This window comes from Littorina saxatilis, linkage group LG16, assembly GCF_037325665.1.
Source record: "Littorina saxatilis isolate snail1 linkage group LG16, US_GU_Lsax_2.0, whole genome shotgun sequence".
Classification (NCBI taxonomy): domain Eukaryota; kingdom Metazoa; phylum Mollusca; class Gastropoda; order Littorinimorpha; family Littorinidae; genus Littorina; species Littorina saxatilis.
The window spans coordinates 816,235-827,289 of NC_090260.1; the positions used below are offsets into that span (position 1 = coordinate 816,235).

The 11,055-nt window shown below is 40.1% G+C and overlaps 1 long non-coding RNA gene across 1 annotated transcript; it reads left to right on the forward strand.

The window, feature by feature from the left end:
• The first annotated feature begins 6,553 nt into the window (after positions 1-6,553).
• LOC138950156 (uncharacterized) lies at positions 6,554-10,854 on the forward strand. Its single transcript, XR_011450530.1, has 5 exons — positions 6,554-6,686; positions 8,200-8,363; positions 8,890-8,963; positions 9,573-9,697; positions 10,242-10,854. It is a non-coding gene; the product is annotated as an uncharacterized lncRNA (long non-coding RNA).
• Positions 10,855-11,055: the final 201 nt, after the last annotated feature.

Below are 11,055 nucleotides of genomic sequence, written 5' to 3' on the forward strand. Positions count from 1 at the left end.
TGACGTCATATCCGGCTTTTCGTGAAAGTTGAGGCGGCACTGTCACGCCCTCATTTTTCAACCAAATTGGTTGAAATGTTGGTCAAGTAATCTTCGACGAAGCTCGGACTTCGGTATTGCATTTCAGCTTGGTGGCTTAAAAATTAATTAATGACTTTGGTCATTAAAAATCTGAAAATTGTAAAAAACAATAAAAATTTATAAAACGATCCAAATTTACGTTCATCTTATTCTACATCATTTCCTGATTCCAAAAACATATAAATATGTTAACATGTTATACACTACTCACAAAAAGTTAAGGATCACTATGAGAAAACAGGTGCTCAATAAAATCAGTTCGCTACTGTTATTTATTTCTCAGTCAAACCAAATTGTTATGAATTCTTGTTCAGCTGTAAGTGGGCGATGTTGTATTAGTGGGAAAATTGCACGGGATTCTCTACTACTGAGCTTGGTAGCAAAAGAAAAAGCGGAAACTTGCGAAAAAGGACCTTGTTTTGGACCGTTCAGCCCGAACACATTGCACAAGCCACATGGAAAAACCATTATGCACGTGCAAGCACTGCTGTTTATGTGTGAGATGCTGTCACTTGCTTGGCTTTTTGAGAAGACATATCACCAGTATTAGGCATTATCTGACAATGCCTCCACGACGAAAATTGAACGAGTTTGAGAGGGGACGAGCTGTTGCATGGTTCCAAGATGGTGTCCCCAAGCGAGAAGTGGCCAGGCGACTTCACGTGTCCATCTCGGTCATTGTCAGACTGATTCAACGTTTCACAGCCACTGGGAGGGTCCAGGAAAGACGCAGACCTGGGCGACCAAAGAAGACAACTCCACGTGAAGATCGTCTCATTGAACGACTAGCCTTGCAAACAAGAACAGCCTCTTCCAGCATTATTCGAAGGCAGCTGAGGGTGGCTACTAACACCAAAATCAGCCAGCAGACAATACGGAATCGCCTTCATGGGTTTAACCTCCGTTCTCGTCGCCCAGCTCTACGGCCACGCTTAACTCCAGCCCATAGGGCAGCACGCCGTGCCTTCTGCGGACGTCACGTGAGGTGGACACGTCAGCAATGGTCCCAGGTCCTGTTCAGTGATGAATCACGATTCACCCTGAACCACAACGACGACCGACTGAGGATCTGGAGGCGCCAAGGGGAACGCTACAATGACGCCACTGTCCAAGAAAAGGTGGCCTTTGGTGGAGGTTCTGTAATGGTCTGGGGGGCCTTCAGCCTTCACCACATAACACCCTTGTTTCATGTACAGGGTAACCTGACTGGCCTCCGATACCGGGATGAGATCCTTCGACCGCTGGCTGTGCCTACACTGCAGCAGATGGGACCGCAGGCTGTCTACCAGGATGACAACGCTCGCCCCCACAGGGCAAGGGTGGTCAACGACTTCCTGCAGCAGTCTGGAGTCAACAGAATGGAGTGGCCAGCATGCAGTCCCGATCTCAACCCGATTGAGAACCTCTGGGATGAGTTGGATCGCAAAGTGAGGAGCAACCACCCCCTCCCAGGGATGTCCAGCACCTCTACCAGATGCTGCAGGCTGAGTGGCAGAGAGGATGTTCACCACCCTGGTCAACTCTATGAGGACTCGCTGCGTCGAGTGCCAGAACAGCCAGGGCGGTTACACGCATTACTGAACTTTTGGGAGCATCTGAATGCCATGTCTTGTGATTTCAACGACTTTGTGAAATTAAATTTCGATACGTACACACTTTGATAAAATGTACAGACCAAACGATTGCTCGAAATTGAAGGAAATGTTGTATCGTTATCACTAAAGCATTGAATTAAACGTTTTCCAAATACCAACGCATTGGCTTTCTTATTTGGAAAGTTATGAATTTGTGTGCAAGTGATCCCTAACTTTTTGTGAGTAGCTTATTTGGATTAAAAACAATCTCTGAAAATTAAAAACATAAAAATTATGATCAAAATTAAATTTCCGAAATCGATTTAAAAACAATTTTATCTTATTCCTTGTTGGTTCCTGATTCCAAAAACATATAGATATGATATGTTTGGATTAAAAACACGCTCAGAAAGTTAAAACAAAGAGAGGTACAGAAAAGCGTGCTATCCTTCTTAGCGCAACTACTACCCCGCTCTTCTTGTCAATTTCACTGCCTTTGCCATGAGCGGTGGACTGACGATGCTACGAGTATACGGTCTTGCTGAAAAATGGCATTGCGTTCAGTTTCATTCTGTGAGTTCGACAGCTACTTAAATGTTGTATTTTCGCCTTACGCGACTTGTTTTTTTTATTCACATTGATTGAAATTTTGGCCAAGCAATCTTCGACGAAGGCCGGACTTTGGTATTGCATTTCAGCTTGGTGGCTTAAAAATTAACTAATGACTTTGGTCATTAAAATCTGAAAATTGTAATTAAAATTATTTTTTTTATAAAACCATCCAAATTTACGTTCATCTTATTCTTCATCATTTTCTGATTCCAAAAACATATAAATATGTTATATTCGGATTAAAAACGAGGTCTGAATATTAAAGATATAAAATTTATTATCAAAATCAAATTTCCGAAATCGATTTAAAAACAGCTTCATCTTATTCCTTGTCGGTTCCTGATTCCAAAAACATATATAGATATGATATGTTTGGATTAAAAACACGCTCAGAAAGTTCAAACGAAGAGAGGTACAGAAAAGCGTGCTGTGCAGCACAGCGAAACCACTACCGCGCTGAACAGGCTCGTCAGTTTCACTCCGTTTTGCACAAGCGGCGGACTACGGTCATTGTGAAAAAATGCAGTGCGTTCAGTTTCATTCTGTGAGTTCCACAGCTTGACTAAATGTAGTAATTTCGCCTTACGCGACTTGTTACATTTAGTCAAGTTTTGACTAAATGTTTTAACATTGAGGGGGAAATCGAGACGAGGGTCGTGGTGTATGTGTGTCTGTGTGCGTGTGTGTGTGTAGAGCGATTCAGAGTAAACTACTGGACCGATCTTTATGAAATTTGACATGAGAGTTCCTGTGAATGATATCCCCGGATATAGTTTTATTTTTTTCCATAAATACCTTTGATGACGTCATATCCGGCTTTTTGTAAAAGTTGAGGCGGCACTGTCACACCCTCATTTTTCAATGAAATTGATTGAAAGTTTGGCCAAGCAATCTTCGACAAACGCCGGACTCCGGTATTGCATTTCAGCTTGGTGGCTGAAAAATTAATTAATGACTTTGGTCATTAAAAATCTGAAAATTGTAAAAAACAAAAATATATATAAAACGATCCAAATTTACGTTCATCTTATTCTTCATCCTTTTCTGATTCCAAAAACATATAAATATGTTATATTTGGATTAAAAACAAGCTCTGAAAATTAAAAATATAAAAATTATGATCAAAATTAAATTTTCGAAATCAATTTAAAAACACTTTCATCTTATTCCTTGTCGGTTCCTGATTCCAAAAACATATAGATATGATATGTTTGGATTAAAAACACGCTCAGAAAGTTAAAACGAAGAGAGGAACAGAAAAGCGTTCTATCCTTCTCAGCGCAACTATATACCCCGCTCTTCTTGTCAATTTCACTGCCTTTGCCATGAGCGGTGGACTGACGATGCTACGAGTATACGGTCTTGCTTAAAAATTGCATTGCGTTCAGTTTCATTCTGTGAGTTCGACAGCTTGACTAAATGTTGTATTTTCGCCTTACGCGACTTGTTACATTTAGTCAAGTTTTGACTAAATGTTTTAACATAGAGGGGGGGGGGGGGGGAGGGGGGGAATCGAGACGAGGGTCGTGGTGTATGTGTGTCTGTGTGTGTGTGTGTGTGTGTGTGTGTGTGTGTGTGTGTGTGTGTGTGTGTGTGTGTGTGTGTGGAGCTATTCAGAGTAAACTACTGGACCGATCTTTATGAAATTTGACATGAGAGTGCCTGGGTATGATATCCCCGGACTTTTTTTCTTTTTTTCGATAAATGTCTTTGATGACGTCAAATCCGGCTTTTTGTAAAAGTTGAGGCGGCACTGTCACACCCTCATTTTTCAATCAAATTGATTGAAATTTTGGCCAAGCAATCTTCGACAAAGGCCGGACCTCGGTATTGCATTTCAGCTTGGTGGCTTGAAAATTAATTACTGACTTTGGTCATTAAAAATCTAAAAATTGTAGAACAAAAAAGTATAAAACGATCCAAATGTACGTTCATCTTATTCTTCATCATTTTCTGATTCAAAAAACATATAATAAAAATATAATTTTTTTTATCAAAATTAAATTTTCGAAATCAATTTAAAAACACTTTCATCTTATTCCTTGTCGGTTCCTGATTCCAAAAACATATAGATATGATATGTTTGGATCAAAAACACGCTCAGAAAACACTCCCCACCTCCCTCCTTAAAATACTTCGCAGAATTCGCGCGGATGGCCATGGATGCGCTCACAAGTGCTTTCCCCGTCTCTGTGAATGTGGACAGTTTATATCTTTGTTACACCTCTTTGACCGCTGCCAATCACTCCAGCAAGATTTCTGCAACCTATACACCCTTGTCAACGAACATAACCTGAAACCCCATGAGGTTTGTTTTAGATAAACATTGCACGCTTCAATGGAAGCTAGCATACACCCTGTGTCTCTCAATAGTAGAAGGCTGAAATAGGATATCTGTTTTAAAAAACCCTGATCTCCGTTCCTCCTTCCCACCCCTCAATACTCTCTCACACCGAGCTTTTTCTTCTTCATTGGATTATTTTTCCAGTTATCTATTTACTTACCTATTCACCCAAAAATATAACAATATCCCACATAACAAAAATTAAAAAAATAAGCCTACAAAACCGCTCCAGTCCAACCATATTCCGCGTACACAATCTTCACTTCCATCCCCATTTTGAAATATCGCAACAGACTTCCAGATATAATTATAACACGATCATATATGTGTTCTCTAGTTGCATGTTTGTTCAGTGTCTTGTCCCCACATAAAGCATATTATTAATAATAATAATAAATGAGCATTTATATAGCGCAACATCATAACTTTACAATTATGCTCTTTGCGCTTAACTCTACCTGTCCTAAAGCAAGTTGCAGTTCTAAGAGGACGTTAAAACTAGTTATCATCATCATCAACACACACACACACACATATGAAAGAACCCATGCCATGTATATTTTATGATTGTTGTTTTGGTCTGAATACAATTTGGAATCTTACTACACTCTTGTTAATTGATTTTACATATTTTTGTTGTCAGAAGTATTTTGTTCGTTGGTTCGTGCCTGGTGCGTGTGGTTTGAATGCCGTCCTGTCAAATGTCTTTTAAAAACACATTCACGGTAACATCTTCGACGCAGACACAGACAGTTAGGAAGGGCTCCTAATATGGACCACTTTTTGTTTTGTTTCATACTGATAACTAGCTTGTTTTCTTGCGAAGAAGTTTTATTTTGTGTTTGGTAGTCCTTTTCTCTTAGGTCAACCGTTAGGCCTAATTAGAGTGAAATAGCTTTGATAAACATTCAACAAAAATTAGATACAGACAAAATCACAAATGGTCCATAATAGGAGCCTGGGCGCCTAATATGGACCAGTGAAGCGGCCTTCACAAATCACTGTAAAAAGCCCCCTATACTTCAAAATAACATGATACAACTTAGTGTACAAGTCAGTCTAATTCAAATATGCTTCAGATTGATCTGTTTCGGGTTGATGAGAGCATTATTTGAAGCACACCAGGAAACTAAAGAAGCTGATCAAAAACAGAGTGAAAATAAGTGAAACTTCCACGAAAAGAAGACTTTTTTTTTAATCTCGAGGACTAGTTATAGGTATTTCCAGCAAGCTTCTTAATGATATATTGAAAATAGCTTTTAGCTTTTTTTTCTCGATTTGTTGAAGGTGGTCCATATTAGGGGACTCGCACATACTTTGAGATCTTGCTATTTTTTTTTGTTTGCACGGTAAAAACTCGGGGTCAACTCTGCTAAAATGTAACAAATGCGGTCTTAGCTGTCATATATAGCAATTTTTGTGTGATAAAAGCTTTGGCTGTGGACAGAAACGAGTCCGTTTTCGGCGAAAAATTTAGAGTGAACGCTGCCAAACCCAGTGAGTGAAAAAAAGAGAAAAAGCCTAACGGTTTTGAGATTTGTGTTTCTGCAATACAGCGAACAAAACTTTTTTGAGCGCTCTAGCGCCGTTAGTTTTTCAGAACTGGAGGTGGTCCATATTAGGAGCCGGTCCATATTACTAGGAGCCCTTCCCTTATAATTATATCTTCGTGAAGCTACCACCGCTCGGCTTTACACACACACACACACACACACACACACACACACACTTTTAATTAGTTGCTTTTGGCACACGGCCTCATCATCTGAACTAGAAACAACTACAAAACACAACAACGTACAACAACAGCATGGTTGTGCCTGTCGGGTTATCGGTCACCATAAGGCGCCTGTACTTGTCAGTCTCTCTTTTTAGATCAGTGGCCAGGCTGTGCCGGCAATAGTTTGGTAAAGTCGCGCATGCGCCATGTGCAGTAAAATGTTATCAAAAATGGCGGATAAATCTAACTCGTGCTAAGAAACGTTTCAAAACCAAGCTTTATGGACGTTTTTATGACTACGTACTCCAGCAGACATCAACTTGTGGTCGACGTGTATGGGTTTTGCTCAAAATACGTAAGTATTACTGAATATAACTGAGACCCTACTCTAACTTTGAAACAAAAAGTCCTGAGTGAGGAGGAGTTAGAATGAGAGTTTGGAGAGCTCCCCTCTGAAAATCAGTCTTTGTGAAAAATTGTAATGATGTCTCTGAAGTGTGATTCAGTCCCTAATTCATTCAGTGATTCATTTTGATGGGACGTCAACCCATGGTGAGGCTAATATTAGTAATAATGATATTTGATCGTATTCTGCCAGTGCCATTGCCAACTGCCATGGTTGTTCTTGTGTGCACTAATTAGTAATTTACTAGCAACAGGAGTTCGAGTTCTACTATAGTAGTATTTTACTAAATCATTACTACTGCTACTACTAGCTTTAAACAAGCTATGGTTTGAATGACCAGCTAAATGCTAATAGTTAATAAGTACATTATTTTTGCATCAGCGAGGTATACATAAATTTAACGAAGTGGATTCACAGCGCGCGGCGCGTTGTGCAGCGTTGCGATTTACAACGCGCGGCGCTACGAGGAACGCTGCGATTCACGACGCGCGATGTATTCTGCCGATACATGTCCTTCACAATCGCAAAGTTTACAACAGCTACATCTATCTGATCTATTTGACTTTGAGAAATAAAACTGTCAATAAAACGAAAAACAGAGCTGAGCCATTCTCTCTCTCTCACTCTTTCAACTGAATTCACCAGTATATCGCCGCGTCGATGTAAAAACGTGCCTACCTCTGCTGAACAATCCTTCTCATTGCTGTCAATGCGCATGCGCCAATCTTGGACTTACAAAAATGCGACCCTTTGACCGATCGAACCATGGGTTAGGGTAAGGGTTAGGTTGTTCACGACCTGATTAATCTCCCCATGTTAGCGCATGCGCATTGACCGCAATGAGAAGGATTGTTCAGGCAGAGTTTTTAGTTTGTGACACCGGCCTTGAATACTTGGCAGTCATACTCATATCACTACATGTCGTTGCAATGGCTTCTACTATATATTATATGGAAAGGAGCTGAGTTTTTAAACTGGGATGACGTTTTTAAACAATTATCCGAGTACAGTGCCGCGGAACTGTTAATCGGTGTCACACCAGTTAACACTTCAGCAGCCATTTTGGAATTCGCGCATGCGCAGATCATTTATTCAGCGTGGTTTTTTTTCTCCAGTTGATTTGAACGCGTATATATATATATATATATATTCAGTCTGCATAAAGTGCAATTTAGTAGTCTTGCAGCCCTGAAGTTGCTTTTGCGTGTCCAAAGAAAGAGTGTAAAATGTTGCTGATAATCATGCATACATATACAAAAATAAAGCGCATCAACAATCTGCGCTGGTGAGAGCAATAGCCGCGCTCTGGGAATCGCTGCGCTGCACAACGTGCCGCGCTCTGTGAATTGCCGGGCTGCGCTCTGTGAATCGCTTGCCTAAATTTAAATATTTTATTAAAAAAATACTGCATGGTTTTGCTTGACCAAATCATTTATCAGCTAACAATATGCTTTTATTTCAGTTGGACCTGAGTTGAGCATGGTTCCGTTGTCTCCGCAACAACAGCTTGGTTACTCAATAATTGCAGGCATGTCCAGTTTGCAGCATGTGCAGGCTGACCCCGCTGAGTGTGAAGATCTGATGGCTGATCTAGACACAACATAAGCTGCTTGACACTATTCCAAGGTAAGCAAGAAGCTTTGAAAATAGTTACTTTAAGTGTTACTTAGTAAGTGTACATTTTTGTGGGTGAACCATCGGTAACCGTCCCGTCGTCCCCCCCCCCCTCGACACCCCCACCCACACAACATACAAACACGCACACAAACTTGGGTTTGTACTACAACTATTAGTTTTAACTACTCTTCATAAATGGGTTATGTAATTCATCAGAGGTCTGAAGTCATTATGGTTTTGCAAATTAGTAAGAGACTATGTGGGTGCATGGATTCAGTAATGCGCAATTAATACATGCAATACTCCTGCTGGTGAGTTCACTACCAACAGGTACTACATTAGAACTGATCTATGTTATTTGTTAATGAGGATGATTAATCGTAATCTCACTGGCAAACTGTCATGATACTATTGCCATTGACAGTGCTAGATCACTTCATAAAGTTATTTTAGTAAGTAATCATATGATATTGATAATTTTGATATAGTGATTTACTGACGGTGACAATGACATGTTATCTTCATACTATTCCAGGTACAAGATGCTAAACGTGCAGATATCAAGGGCTTGGGATTTCGGCTCCTGGAGATGCTACTTGTAACTCTTTTGTGAGTACCGGTACATGTATACTGGGTGTTTTCTCAGGTTTTGTCCGCTGTCAGTGTGAGATTTATATTGTGGTACAGTGGAACCCCCCTGTTAAGACCCCCCAATTTAAGACTCCCTCCTTTTAAAGACCTTGTTTTCTCAGACTTTCTGTTCATAACCTCTGTAAAATTACCCCCCTTTTAAGACTCCCTCCTTTTTAAGACTGAATTTTCTCAGATTATTGGAGGTCTTAAAAGGGGTGTTCCACTGTATAACCTGTTTTTCTAGTTTCATGGTTTACTTTGAATGAGGGTCATCTGCCAGGCATTTAGCTGATTATCTGATAGTGATAAGTGATATTTATTAATTTGCTATTTATAAATTACAGTTGCAGTAAACTAACACTGTCGCACAAAGTATGTGACTTTAAAAAAAGATTTGTTTGAAATCATGTGAGCTCTGTCCACTAGATGATGGAGAAGGGAATTTTTCCAGTTGAGTCTGCAACATGGATTTTTCTCTCTCAGGATAACAAATACAGTATGGAAGGAAAAATTTAGGGTTGGTGTGGTGATAACAATAAAGATATGTCATAGTGACTTGACTAATTGATTTGAATTCTGCTGCAGGTCAGTCGCCCCCACCTCCTGCTCCTGACCTGGTTGCCTACTACAACTTCGAGGAAATACGACAGGACACCCTTCAGCTTGCTGCACCATGGTGTCTCTTGGAGAACAGCAAGAAACAAATACAGGTGGGGTCGGTTGGGATACCGTAAACAGACTATTTTTTTGTTGTTGAGTCTGGGGATGTGAGATGTGCATGATGTGTTGTTTGAATCTGACAGTGATTGTATGCATTTTTTATACATGTATTGTTGTCACGCGCTTTGAACTTCTGATAAGGCGCTTTATAAATGCACGTTATTATTATTATTATTATAAATAGATACACACTTGTAAACTTATGTTAGTTTTCACACGTGAGCATGAAGGAATGTGCCTTTATGAGGAATGTATAGTGGCTTGCAATATTGAATTTGAGGGATGTTTGCAGTTATATAATATATTAGCACAGCTCAGTTTTCTTGAGGGTTCCGTGAGAACAGTGAAATTCTCCTTTGAGGACTGAAAAATATCTTGGATAATTGGTCTTAATTGGGGGGGGGGGATTTAAAACATAAGTACATTCACATGTGTTTTTCATTTTCACTTTTTTAAGGTGGGGAGGTCCTTCTCTACTTCTTTCTTTGTTTTCCCATTGACATATTTTTGTTCTTGTCTATATTTTTTACATAGGTTCACCATTAGCTGCTGTCCTCATCCCCAGCCGACTGTTTCCGCTGAAGCCGTGAAGGATACTTCTTCATGTAGGCGTGGACATCTTTTTCGTCGCCATGCAAGGCTTCCAGTACCATATAATTTTGTGAATACTCTGGGGACCTGTCATCGACTTTGGAAGGACGCTTTATTTTAACACTTTGTACCCCACCTATGTTGACCAAGATTGTTTAAGCCGAGACCAGCTGTGCTGCAGCAGGTCACTCAGAATTGTAGAAACTGTGTATCAACAGGCTAGAATGCTGGCATGAAGCGACTGAAGCTAACAGTCTAAGCAGAATGCGGATATGTGCCGAATGAGAACAGATGCAATGTACATAGTGACTGTGTGTACGGATATATATCCATACCTGGTCAGATAGAGCCATATGAGTGGGTACGGATATATCCGTACCTGGGAGACAAGGAGTTAAGACCACATCTGAATTGAGGATTTAGTCTCTCCATAATCAAACGCTGAAGAAGATTTCAGAATTAACTTTGTTAGATAAATTATCAATCAATCAATCAATATGAGGCTTATAGTTATATCACGCGTATTCCGTGGGTACAGTTCTAAGCGCAGGGATTTTTTTTTATTTGATATTTTTTTTATGCAATTTATATCGCGCACATATTCAAGGCGCAGGGATTTATTTATGTCGTGTGAGATGGAATTTTTTTACACAATACATCACGCATTCACATCGGCCAGCAGATCGCAGCCATTTCGGCGCATATCCTACTTTTCACGGCCTATTATTCCAAGTCACACGGGTATTTGGTGGACATT